A 13,917-nucleotide genomic window follows, 5' to 3' on the forward strand; every position below is an offset into this window, starting at 1 on the left:
ACAATAGATAATGAAGGGAGGCCCTATTTAGATCATGTGCTCAGGAAAGTTATCATGGAGGCCCTGACCTTTGACCTGAGACCTTAAAGTATTAAACTTGCTTTGACAGTGAGAAACTGAAGTTCAGAGAGGCTTAGCGAAGAGTCCAACATTGCGTATCTCCTGAGTAAAATTCTAATCGGCAGTTGTCAATCTCTAAACCAGTCTGCTTTCTGCTGTGCTCTGTTACCTCCCAAGAGGACCTGATAAACACCCCAATTCTGCTCTACATGAGAGGCTGCTGTATCAGAGGTTTCAGCCAAGTTAGGGTTATAGGGAAGAAGATGTTGTCAAAAAGAAAGGTGAAAACAAAGAAATAAAATTTATAATCATCTTCATTTATGATTAGATAAACCATATCATATCGAGAGATAAGGGACCCATGTTTAATTTTTCTTTCCTCATTTCCTTAGTCCTTCCCAATTTTTCATGAAAATCAAAATGTTCATTTGGGTTTTTTTTCAAGGAAAGTAATAAATGGAGTTCTGATTTAATCTCTAGGTACCATAGATTTTCAGAGCCTATTTTTTAAGACGTGAAAGTTCTATAACATATGTCTTCAGCAAAACCTAGATCTCCATTCCCGCCCCATCTCCATAAAGTAGAGATTCATTAAAAAACAACAACAACAACAACACTTAAAAGAAAAAGTGTTCTTGTTGGCTGATTGGGTAGCACAGAAAAGTGCCTTGATTACAAATGACATTTGGAGAGGTTCTCTCTTCCACTTGGTCATTTTCTGAGTGATAAGGTGTTCATTCAGGACACTTCCAAGAGACCAGTCCTAAGGCAATGTGTTATCTCGATTGATTGTTCACAGGACACTTTCAAGAACAGTTTTATTGAATCCAGTTTTTAAGGAAGCTGAAGCACCCAGCTATCTTTGAGCCCCACAGAAAATAAGTTCTTCCAGTAAATGAAAGACTATTAGCCTAGAAAGTGGAGCAGGGAAGGCACTACCTCCAGAGGGAGAACAAAGCCTCAGCTCTGAGAGCACAGGAAAGAACTGGAGTTCCATTTAAAGAAGGCAGCTCTGTTCAAAACATGCAGGCACCATGATCAGGAAAGAATGATCGTGGCTACTTCTGTTTCTCTATTAATTTCTTTCTATTAATTTATCTGATATATCGGTAGAAAAGCACCCCATTTAATTTCACAATTTCCTAATACAAAGAAGGACCAGAAACCCAAGACTCCTAAAAGAAGATGTGACTCCTATGTGATTCTTCCATGATGGCCTTTAATGATCTTCCCTCTTGGTACCCTCTTAGTGGTGTGCTATTGTTAACACTACAAGTATGGTTGCTGGTGAAGTTCACAGAAGTTTAGAACCTGGGCTTTGGAATATTGGACAGACAGGGTCTTGGCTCTGCCACATTATAGCTGTCACATGGAAAGGGGAGTGGGCCCATAGTTTCTCCAAGGTTTTAAAAATGCCTCTACAATATGTCCTTCTTCAGCCAAACAAACAAAAGGAGAATATAATTTAAACAATGATAGCCAAGATGGCAAAACCAGAGACAGAAAGAAGGGAAGAGGAGGAGGAGAGGACAGAAGAGAGAACAAAGAGAGAAAGAAAGAACAGCCATAAATCCACAATTGAAAGGATTGCTAATGATGTGTAGATGGGCACTTGTTTTACCGTTGGTGGCATCAACATTTCTCAGAAATGTTCAGCAAGTGTGAGTAGCAGGGCAAACATGAGTTTTTCACATCACCTAAACCTCAGGGCTTGTGAATCTAAAAGGCATCCTTTCAAAGGTCCTCTTGCTGATCAGTAGGTTTTCTTATAAAAACACATAGTAGACATTGTAGCTGACTTTCCAGCAGTCCCTTCATGCAGGTAGGTGGCGGGTCATGGCAACTCTAGTTCCACGACCACTGAGGGCTCCAGGGGTCTATGCCAATTTGAGTTGGCAAGACTTGAGGAGAGAGGTGCTCAGGGCTTGTGAGCAAGAAGAGTTTCTTCCACAGACTGGTCATTTTCAAAGATAGTCTCACCAACCTACCTAGGTAAGCCTCACGGCATATGTTAGGCAAGGACGCTGCCTCCAAGAGTAATACCTGAGCTTGAGGAATTTTTCAAGCTTGATAAAGCTCATACTCACATTATCACATAATTTCACGTGTTATAAAATGGAAAAAAACAACACAACATATTCTTTTTAATAATGCAGACCACAGAAAGTAAAACTCTCTTAGCTAGAGGATATAGACAGAATATAGAATGGTGACTCTCAAGGAATTAAAGGGAATATCAAAACTTCAGGGCTTCTGGGGCGACTTGGGTGGCTCAGTCAGTTAAGTGTCAGACTTTGGCTCAGATCATGATCTCACTGTTTATGGGTTCGAGCCCCACATCAGGCTCTGTGCTGACAGCTCGGAACCTGGAGCCTGCTTTGGATTCTGTGTCTCCCTCTCTCTAGCCCTCCCCTGCTCATGCTTTGTTTCTGTCTCTCAAAAATAAATGTTAAACAAAAATTTTTTGAAAAAATGGAGGTTCCATCATAAGAGACACATTGGTTGAAAAATGTGGAAAATGGGGAGAAATCCTAGTGTTGATACTCAACCCTCTGTTGGTTTGCAAACTGGGTAGTAGGCAGGGAGAGACCAAAGAAAGAGGCAGTTCACTCCAGAGTGGTTGGGGGCAGGTTTTCTAGGCAAGAGAACTTACATGTGAGGCTCCTGGGCAACTATAAGAGGAGCAGATCTCCAAGCTGCCCATCAGAATCTTAAAGTTCATACCGAGACTAACTGGGTCCAGTCACATATACCATTCAGATGGTCTCAACAACACCTATCTCTCAACACTAGGTCCTTGAAACGGCTCCGACTGTGGGAACAGTGAGCAGAGCATACGTTCCAAGGACAGGGGAGAAAGTGAGGACCACCATTGCCCGCATTAGCTCACAGGTCAACCAGGGGTCACATCCTCTCAACGACCTTCCCTGACATCTTGGCAGGTCATTTCCTCTCCTCAGTGCCAATTCTGTGAAGAGCAGAGAAGTGGAGCAGGGAGGAAACCAGGCAGGAGCAGAAAAGAAGAAAGGGAAGCAGGAAGGTGGAGGAATAGAAAAGAGAGAATTCTCCAAATATTCACTCCTCAGAGGAAGCCCATATCAACTTGAAGCCCCAGCCCAGAGACACATTTCCAGGGCACAGATCAGAACAAGGGAGGTGTACCAGGGAGGAGAGAGGCATTCTAGGTTGAATCAGGATCTCGAGGCTTCAAGCTGGGTCAGAAGGCTGGTGGAAGAGCCATTCCCTACCCAGAGCCCTTCACTCCCACCAACGTGTACTCAGAGCTTTGTGCTCTCTGTCCTGTTGACTTTCATCAATCCATCAATTGATCAATAAAAAGAGACCCTCCTCTATCCCACTGTACTCACAGGCACAAAAATCTTTGGAGTAAACCAAAAAACCTTCTGAGCAGTTTTTAGCACATTCTGTGTTCTGAGAACAATGTCACGTACCTGAAAATATGACATGCACACAAGTCATCCCTATTCTTACAACAGACATGACTGAACATTTGGGGTGTTTCTGTTGTTATTTAATCTTGGGACCAGTGACTAGTTATTTTTCCAATGATACTTCATTTTGTTAATGCAGGATTTGCCCAGTAATACAAATAACTACTTTTCATTTATTTATTTTTTAACTGAGCAGGATTGTGTTTACCAGATAAGCATTCAGCATGCAATCTCTTATTTAATCCTTACAACAACCTGGTGAAGCATTATCATCCTCATTTTATAGGAATAAAGAGAAAGGAATGAAGAATGGAAGCAGAGAAGGAAGAAAAGAGGGAAGGAGAAAAAAAACTGGAAGTTCAGAGAGAGTAAGTAGTGTGAATCCAGGAGCTAAAAAGGCTAAATTAAAGACCTAGTTTTACTTGTGGCAAAGCGTCTTAAAAAGGAGATTCATGGAAAGCATTGTACTATCAAGAAAAGTTCTTCAGACATCCAGTTAAAAAAAAAGAATGACATGTAAATATACGAAATTTCTGGCCTCAAAAATTTACTCTGCAACAAGAAATACGAAAAGGAAATGAAGCAATAATTATAGCTTTGAGAAGGAAAAATTATAAATTACAACTGCACAAATTTATTCCCTTTTTTTCCATATATGAAGCTGACAGAGGGGTAGAGGTATAGTTATGTGAAAGCTCTAAAAATACACCAGCCATTTCCCTTTGCTTAAAAGATGGCTTGAAGGTGTATAGCAGATGACCAAGACTTACATAAAAATTAAAAGAGTCCAGAATAATGGCTTCAGTTAGGGCATAAAAGACCTGGCCTCCTGGCTAGTGGAACTCCCAAAAAGCATGATACCCAATTTATCATGAGAGTCCTGGGGAGAATTCTCCCCTGAGTCAAACCCACCTGATTTTATTGGCAACACTGACTTGTAAGTCTGGGGCGGGGAGGGATGTGGAAAGCTAGTGTATTCAATTATGATGATATCTGGATAAAGCCTAATAATAAAAGTATTTCTTATATTGTTATGAGAAATGCCTTAGAGTAGGGCATAAGATATTTCTCTGGAGGGGCGCCTGGGTGGCTCAATCAGTTGAGCATTCGACTCTTGATTTCACCACAGGTCTGGATCCCAGGGTCATGGGATCTGTGCTAAGCACAGAACCTGCTTAAGATTCTCTCCCTCTCTCCCTCTACCCCTCTCCCCTACTCATGCTCTTTCTCTCTCTAAAAAAAAGAAATAAATAAAGTAATTCTCTCTCTGGAAAAGACCTCTCCTCAGACACGCTTTCCATCCCATTCAAAAATCCAATTAAATATTTTTTATAAATGCAGGAGAAAGAAGAATATATACAAATATATCCATGTGTTCATCTCTGAGTAAAGGGAATGATCAAGACAGGCACTTCATTTCCACATTCCTGTATTTTCCAATTTGGATTTAATAAACAGGCTCGACAGTGTTCTAATGAAGAAAAAAACACTAAAATATGTAAATACAAATTTAAAAAACAAAGATTCATGCAAAAATGCTCAACATCACTCATCATCAGGGAACTCCAAATCAAAACCACAATGAGATATTGCCTCACACCTGTCACAATGGCTAACATTAATTAACAACTCAGGCAACAACAGAATTTGGCAAGGATGCGGAGAAAGAGGCTCCCTTTTGCACTGCTGGTGGGAATGCAAACTGGTGCAGCCCCTCTGGAAAACAGTTGGAGGTTCCTCAAAAAATTAAAAACAGAACTACCCTACAACCCAACAATTGTACTACTAGGTATTTACCCAAGAGATGCAAGTGTGTTGTTCGAAGGGGCACATATTAATAGCAGCACTATCGACAATAGCCCAAGTATGGAAAGAGCCCAAATGTCCATCAACAGGTGAATGGATGAAGAAGATGTGGTGTATATACAATGGAGTATTACTCGGCAATCAGAAAGAATGAAATCTTGCCATTTGCCTCTATGTCAATGGAACTGGAAGGTATTATGCTAAGCAAAATTAGTCAGTTAGAGAAAGACAGATATCATATGAGGAATTTAATTCACCCATATGAGGAATTTAAGATACAAAACAGATGAACATAAGGGAAGGGAAGCAAAAATAATATAAAAGTGGGGAGCAGGACAAAACATAAGAGACTCTTAAATATAGAGAACAAACAAGACGGTTGATGGAGGGGTTGTGGGAGGGGGGTGGGCTAAATGGGTAAGGGGCATTAAGGAATCTACTCCTGAAATCATTGTTTCACTATATGCTAACTTGGATGTAAATTAAAATATAAATTATTAATTAATTTTTAAAACCTGAAAAAAATACAAAGATCCAGATTCTGAGATTCTGCTTACATTCTGAGATTTGAATGTACTAGTTTCAAAAAACCGTAAGTGCTGACTCTTAAAAAAAAGTGCAGGATTCAGTTTGATAAGACCTGAATCATGAATTTCAAAATACACCAGATTTTAATTTCATCTCATCCTATGAACAAAGATAAAAAAAAAAGAAAACATACCTTTAGGGAAAATTTTTTATTTAAACATGTTTCAACTATCAGTGATAATAGAAAAGGAAAACTTATGAGTCTGAGTAAAAGAAAGAAAATTCTTTCAAGTTCTTAACGAAAGACACTTTTTTAGGAGAATTAGCTAAAGGGGAAAAAATTGCATAAAGAGCTGAAGAGCAAAATAAATTATTTATCAGCTCTCCTGCAGTGCCTTCTAAACTTTGGATATGCATCAAAAGATGCCCGAAATGAGCTAATTTCCACAGCACATTTCCATTTAGAATTACATGGTAGGTTTCAAAACTCCTTTGTTCTGTGTGAGTATTACATGAGTGGAAAGGTATTCAGGTTCAATGCTAACCCTAACCATATAACCAGAGCTGTCTTCACAGGGTAAATGTTTTCCTGGAAAGATGTATATAAATCAAATTATATTTGAAATGAACTTGGGAATCCATGTTATAGTGAATCCTATGGGAAACCAAGAATCCTTGAACAATATGAAAAAAAAATACTACATTATCCATCTGGCATCAAATGTGTTTCATATTTGCTTTCTTCCAAAGGGACATGTTTGGACAATATGTAGAGAAGCCACTGACAAATTCTGTTACTTATATTAAAGATTAGAATTTTCAATTTAAGAACCAAGAACATTTGACTAGTTAGAACAGTGGAGTAGAACTAAGACAAAACATATACCTGGCCCAAATGGAGGTAAGCAATATTTAATTTGTTTCCCATGTTAAGAATTTTCATCACATAACTAACTTAAGACTGGATTTTCCTTTTTACTTTAATTGATGACACCTGTAAGCCAATTGGCACTACAATAGGAGCTGTATGAGTACCAGAGAGCTTTAAAAGGGTAATTACTTTCAGACCACTCATGTATTTTTAAATATTTAATGTAGAACTCAGAATATAATTCACTTGTGTGTTTGACATTTTGTCAGGGAAAACACAAATGTTTCAAAACAATGAGAAATATCAACTGTGATTAAAACAAATTAGAATCACATCTTCAGTCTCCTCCCCTGGGGTTGTTTTGGGACCAAGACAAACACAGCTCAAGAAATTAAATTGCAATAGCTAATTCACCTTGACATTGAGCAAGGCAAAATTACCCTAGGTTACCTGAACCAGGAGTGCTGCTTGCTCAGTTTAGCTGAGGACTGTCACTTGTCACTGGAAGTTGGGAGCATGCAAAACCCCGAAGATACAGCTCTTGGGTTGGGTGGACCACCCCCCAGGGTTGCAAATCTTTATTTGGAACACCACTGGGTCCTGAGGGTTAGAGCAGATAACATGACATATGAGTACGGAAGGAATGCTGAATTTGTTATTAAGAACAACGGCTATCATGTGTTAATGTTCCTCTCTTGGTACTCCTCATGGGCCAGGCTTTCTGAATAGTTTACCTCATTTGTTATTCATACCATTGTTCTGAAGAAGGTATTCCTAACTCCATGTTACTCTCAAGAAACTGGAACTGTTGAAGTGACTTTCCAAGATGACAAAGGTAGTGGATGACAAGAGTGAGTTTTTCTCAATTATCTGAGTCCTAAGCCCAGGTTTTTTCCAATATGCCATGCTTCACAAGAATTGAATGACCGAGAACTTATGCCAGTTGCAGTAGCAGCCTCAGAGATGGCCCCAGGGATCCGAACTTCCTGGTATTTACACACTTGCATAGCCTCCTGCCACGCTGCACCAGGGTTGATCGCTCTGACCCGTCACCTATGGCAGAAGTGATAATATATCACTTTTGAGATTAGGTTATGAAACACTGTGCCCTGCCCTTTGGGTTCAACTCTGGTCTTTTGCTCTTGGGGAAGCTAGCTGCCATGTTGTGAACAGCCGTCTGAGGAAGTCCACTACTGAGGAACTAAAGCCTCTGGCAACAGGCAGTGAGTAACCAAAGTATGCTGACAACCACATGCATGGGCTTAGAAACATATTCTCTAGCCCTGATCCATCCTTGGGATGAGTGCATGAACCTCATGAGAGACCCTGAGACAGAACCAACCATTTAAGCTTCTTCCAAATTCTTGACCATGAGCAGCCATGTGCCATAATGTTTGTTAGGCGGCTAAGCTTTAGGGTAACTGGTCCCACACATAACAAACACACCAATGTGCATGCAGTTTCATTAAGATAATTGAGATGCAAAACCCTATCTACCAGAGTGTACTAATGGAACTAAATAACATGAAAAATGTAAAAGCAGAAGAATAATGTGGCCCCAGCCCTCAAAGTAACTATGAGCCAGAAGGAAAGAGAAAAACATATATGCAGGTAGATGCCAAATATTTTCAAAAATTTTTCTGCAGTTTTCTCTTGGGCTTTTCTGTATACAGTATCTTCTCCCTAGATAGCCCAAATTATCTAACCAGATGCTTTGAGGGTATTAGGATTATTACAGAAGAGCTACAAAGAGAAAGAGAGGGTTATAATTAAGCTTCTTAAATTCAAAATAGCATTTTTTTGCAACATAATTGGTTATAAGACAGACATTGTTGAGCATGAAACAATTTTCTAAATCCTTTTAGCTCCCATTTTCCATATCAAGGGCTATTCCTTGGCATATAAAATCATAGATTTTCTTCTATAATGTAGAGAATATAACCTTCTACCTATGTTGGCTGCCTAGAGCAGATGGAAGATATGACACAGGAGAAGAAAAAGAAAACTGAGTCTATAGGGGACACTGTGGTTCTCCAGACCCATCCTCCTCAGGACCGAAAGACCTACCCTTGCAGCTTCAGGAAGTGACACTGGCAGATGGCCCTGTGCTATGTACCTTTGGCCTCAGCTAAAGGGTCACCTTGCCCAGGCTATGCCTCCTTTGCAGCTCAGCTCCCATCCAATAACTGGTAGATATAGGGCAGTAGAAAGACTTGTCCCTCCTGCTTCAACTCAGGACAACTCTAAAGGGCCATTCGTGGCTTTCCATAGGACTGTCTGGGGCCATTGAGACCACATCACAGCCCAATTTCTCCCTCTGCCCAGTCAGGCTTCCTTCCTTTGCCTTCCACAGGTGGTAATCCCTAGAAGATTCCCTAATAAACCTTCTGCAAACTAATCTACATCTTGGTGTCTGTGTCTCCTTTCCAGAAAACACAACCTGTGGCATGATCCCTTTGAGCCCTGTGGACCATGGGTAGAAGGGTAGGGGTGCATCTATAACCTCAGACAAATGTCCTCAACCACAAAGTCCTGGAGGGGGAGGAGTTGCTGGACCCCTCATTAGCAGACAGCTTCTTAGGCAGCTCAGTATTGGGGACCTAAGAGACCACCCTGCAGCCTATCATTCACCAACACAACAAGCCCCAACATAGCTAAGAAAATAAAATGGGAGGGTTGGGCAAAGAGAAGACCAAGTTTGTTCTCCTACGTTTTTCTGGTTTTCAGTGCAGGGTAAATGCTAAGCTGAAAGCCAACAGAGTCAGCTGTAGAGCCCGCCAAAGTCAGGGCTAGGCGTGAGGGAAGGGAATGTTCAGATTAGGGGCCTAGTAATGGATACTCCAGAGTTTAAGAGGAATTTCCAGTCCTGAGACACCAAGGGGAAGCTAAGGCAACAAGCCCCAGGCTGAGCTGGCAGACAAGACGTAGATTTGGCAGCCATTAGCAGAGGCTTAGAGCAGAATGGCCAACTGTGGTCCTGGGCCAGCAAACCAGTGGCCAGAGAGGTTGCTTTCCTTCCAGGCCTCTCAGGTCACATAAACCAGGCCTCCTTCCCTGTGTTCTTTGCCATGGTATTGGAAAGGAGGACAGAAGGGAGCACAGAAGTCGAAAGACTGATGTATTTAGCTGAGTCATCCAAGCAAAGGCCGCTGTCAGCCTCAGGAAAGGTGATACAATTTCAGGGGTGATTGGAAGGGCCCCATGACACACTGTAATTGAAAGCATTTTATAAATAGCAAAGCACATTACAAAGTATACATTTGTAAAATGTATTAGGTTATCAAGATACCTACCGTCTTCTCTTTGGCATTTCTAAGAGTCTCCGTCCACCAAGACTATTCGGCCTATTTGGCTCTTGCACTGAGTCCCATCTAACAAATTAGCCCTTATCGGTAACGAGGAAGATCTCTCGGCCCCCATCTGCTACTTCCTTATTTTATTTCTCAACCTAATCATAGCTTAGACAGAGAAGAGGGTCGGAGACCCAAGCAGGTTGTCACATTTAAAGAGTTATCTTCCCAGGGTGCCAGGCTCACTCAGTCGGTAAAGCATGTGACTCTTGATCTCAGAGTTCTGAATTCAAGCCCCACATTGAGCATAAAGCCTACTTAAAATTAAGAAATGCATATTAAAAAAGAGTTATCTTCCCATTTCTAGAAGTGCACTTCCTAACTAGGAAGACTACCAGTGACCAGTTGTCCAACCAAAGCAGTATTTCTCCAGCTGAGGTCATTTGCCTCCAAATCAACAGGAAGGTAGATGTGGAGGCCTATTTAAAATGCAAATTCTGGGCTCAACCCAGAATTTTTGGATCAGAATCCTTGAAGAGGAAGTGGAGGATGGAGGTAAGACCAGGGATTTGCATCTTATCACAAGCTTTGCAAGGTGATTTTAAAGCATAGTTAAAAAAGCATTACACTAAATAACCACTACCTGTCCTAAGCAAATCCTAAATAACCTATAGGATTATGGTGGCCAAAGTCAACACACCAAGTGGTAGAGGAGACAAAAGCAAATAGGACTCAGGAGAGAAAACTTGCAGTGTTAAGAACTGGCAAGTGCTAACAAGGAATAAAAGGGAAGAAAATATTCATGAAGCTATTAAAGAAATAGATAAATAGCTCCCTCCTATTAGGGAGGGTGCTTCAAAGCCAAGTGGCATCAAAGAAGAGGGATGAACAGGACAAATGAAAGCTGTGGGCTTCAATTATTTATCGGCATGGTGAAAAATGAAATTTGGGGATTCAGAGCCTTCAATGTATTCTAAATAAACTGTTCTTGCCCAGCTAGATTAATTAGTTTGTTAAAAGACCGAGTGTTAATTAGTAGCTTTTACATTGCTCTACCTACCCACAATACAACTGAGGAGTTATCTCCTACTTGTTAATTGGCTATTAACAGCGGGAAGTAATTGCTTTGGAAATTATTCCCTGGAAAGCGCTTACGGTCTAATGTTGAAAAATATCTGTACACGAGGTTGCATGGGAGGCAGAGAGCAGCCACGCATCCTGACGCTTCTGCCTGGGCCACAGAGTAGGCTCCTTTCTCCTTGAACTGTTCACATCCATTCTTCCAAAACCAGGTATGAGGGGGCACCGGGGTGACTCAGTTGGGAAGCATCCAACTCTTGACTTCAGCTCAGGTCATGATCTCAATGGTTCCTGGGATCAAGCCCTGCATCTGGCTCTGCACTGACACTGAGGAGCCTGCTTGGGATTCTCTCCCCCGCCCCCCACCAGTCCCTCCCCTGCTTATGCTTGCTTTCTCTCAAAATAAATAAATAAACATTAAAAAGAAAAACAGGTATGAACCAGCTCCATGGCCAGAGAAACTTCTCCAAGCAAATTCAAAACATGCACATCCTCACATTTGTGTGATACACTCAGTATAGTTTGTTAGTTATCCTATGTGTGCCTGTTTTTTACATTTATGTTAGAAAGCTTATGACTAACTTTTACTGAGGTAAAAACTAAAACTTGCATGCATTAATCTTAATGTACAAATCACTGAGATCTATACATTTAACTTCCAGCACATGGTATCATTTCCAGAAAGTTCTGTTGTGCCATTTCCCAGTCTATATCCCTCCCCCAGAAGTTATCACAATTTTGTCCTTCTGACAGTTTTGCCTTATTTTGAATTTTATATAAAGTTACATGATATATATTCTTTTGTGTCTGATTTCTTTTTTTTTTTTTTTTGAGAGACAGAGAGAGACAGCATGAGCAGGGGAGGGTCAGAGAAAGCGGGAGACACAGAATCCAAAGCAGGTTCCAGGCTCTGAGCTAGCTGTCAGCACAGAGCCCGATGCGGGGCTTGAACCCACGAACCGTGAGATCATGACCTGAGCCGAAGCCAGACGCTCAACCAACTGAGCCACCCAGGCGCCCCTGTGTCTGATTTCTTTACCCAACATAACACCTGTAAGATTATGACTAGCTTAAAGGTTTTTTTGTCTGGCCAAGGGAAAGCTGGCACCTTCTTTAGACGTGGAACTAACGCAGGGCAGCTCATGCTCTGCTTTGGGGACTTTGGGCTCTGAGCTGCCTCCATGTGCTCACTTTGGTGGTGGGGAATGGAACTGCCTGGGCCAATATCTGGTAGCCCAGGAAGGTGGTGTCACCAATATCAGCATTGAGCCTTGAAAAACAAGAGCACGTGGCCTTGCCTCCACAGCTGCCTTTAATATTCTTGGCATTACCCCCAGGTGTACCCAGCATACCTAGTTTTATTGCACCTTGCTTCCTTGAGCTCCACCGATATTATATTTTTCTTACAAATTAAAGGCTGTGGCAACCCTGGGTCAAGCAAGTCTATTGGGACCATTTTTCCAATAGCATTTGCTCCTTCGAATCGACGTGTCACATTTTGGTAATCTTCACATTCCAAACTAGGTCATCATTATTATATTTCTTATGGTGACCTGTGATCAGTGCTTATGACTTGCTGAGAGCTCAGATGATAGCATTTTTAGTAAAAAAAAAAAAAAAAAAAAAAAAGTATTTTTTACATTTTTTGTCTATTTATTTTTAAGAGAGAGAGAGAAAGACACAGAGCATGAGTGGGGGAGGGTCAGAGACAGAGGGAGACACAGAAGCAGGCTCCAGGCTCTGAGCTGTCAGCACAGAGTCTGACGTGGGACTCGAACCCATGAATGGTGAGATCATGACTGGAGCTGAAGTCAGCCGCTTAGGCAACTGAGTCACCCAGGTACCCCAGTAATAAAATATTTTTTAATTGAGGTACATCCTTTTTTTAGACATATTGCTATTGCACATTTACTTAATAGAGGACAGCATAGTGCAAACATAGTATTTTTATGCACTGGGGAACCAAAAAATTCATTTAACTTATATTATTGTGATAGTGACTACAGTGATGGTCTAGAAGCAAACCCACCATATCTCCAAGGCACGCTTGTACTCACAAACTTCTGTACATATCGGAGTCACCTGGAGACGGTTCTTTGCAGTTCTCACAAAGTAAGTAGTTACTGAAACTCCCCAACACATACACCATCTCCCACTCTTCCTAGAGAGCCTTGATTCTGCCTACCCTCTTTGTTTACTCATTAAATCACTACTTTTCAACATATCCTACAGTTTTAACATAAAAAAAAATCAAAACTAGCATTCTTAATTCTGTCAAACTTAAAAATATACTCATAAATGTTAACCAAAACTGCAGCTATAGACTACGGAGGATTACGTCCCAGTTACAGGTAGATCAGAGAGAGCAGAGTAAAAACCTATTTTTTTTTTTTTACTTTATGAAGGTTATTCTGTGGCAGAGGCTTTTAAAATGTAGTTTGTAGACTCCTGGGGATATGCTAAGACTCATTCAGGGAGTTAAAATATCAAATGTCAAAACTATTTTTATAATAAAATTAAACATTATTTGTAGGTGGTTTTTTTAAATTTTTGTTACTGTGCTGACATTTTCAATGATGACGTAAAAGCAGTGATGGGGAAAATTGCTGGCACATTAGCACAAATCAAAGCAATAGCTCCAAACAGTACTACTAGTCATTGCTGTCTTCGCTATCATACACTCACAAGTTTTTTTATGCAAGTTTCACTTAAGAAAGACCTTTAAGAGGGGCACCTGGGTGGTTCAGTTGGTTGAGCATCCAGCTTCATCTTAGGTCATGATCTCATGGTTTGTGGGTTCAAGCTGACAGCTAGCTCAGAGCCTGGAGCC

General features: G+C 40.9%; 1 long non-coding RNA gene across 2 annotated transcripts in view; it reads right to left on the reverse strand.

The window, feature by feature from the left end:
• LOC115285885 overlaps window positions 1–13,917 on the reverse strand; it is a 77,864-nt gene that overhangs the window by 31,432 nt on the left and 32,515 nt on the right. Inside the window, exon 1 of one of the 2 annotated variants that reach the window (XR_003905733.1) lies at window positions 7,168–7,790. The exons of the other annotated variant lie outside the window; for it this stretch is intronic. This is a non-coding gene — a long non-coding RNA (uncharacterized LOC115285885). Of the gene's footprint in view, window positions 1–7,167; window positions 7,791–13,917 lie in introns of those variants that run through there. 2 annotated transcript variants of the gene reach the window in all.

Source organism: Suricata suricatta, chromosome 2 (genome assembly GCF_006229205.1).
Source record: "Suricata suricatta isolate VVHF042 chromosome 2, meerkat_22Aug2017_6uvM2_HiC, whole genome shotgun sequence".
NCBI classification, from domain to species: Eukaryota; Metazoa; Chordata; class Mammalia; order Carnivora; family Herpestidae; genus Suricata; species Suricata suricatta.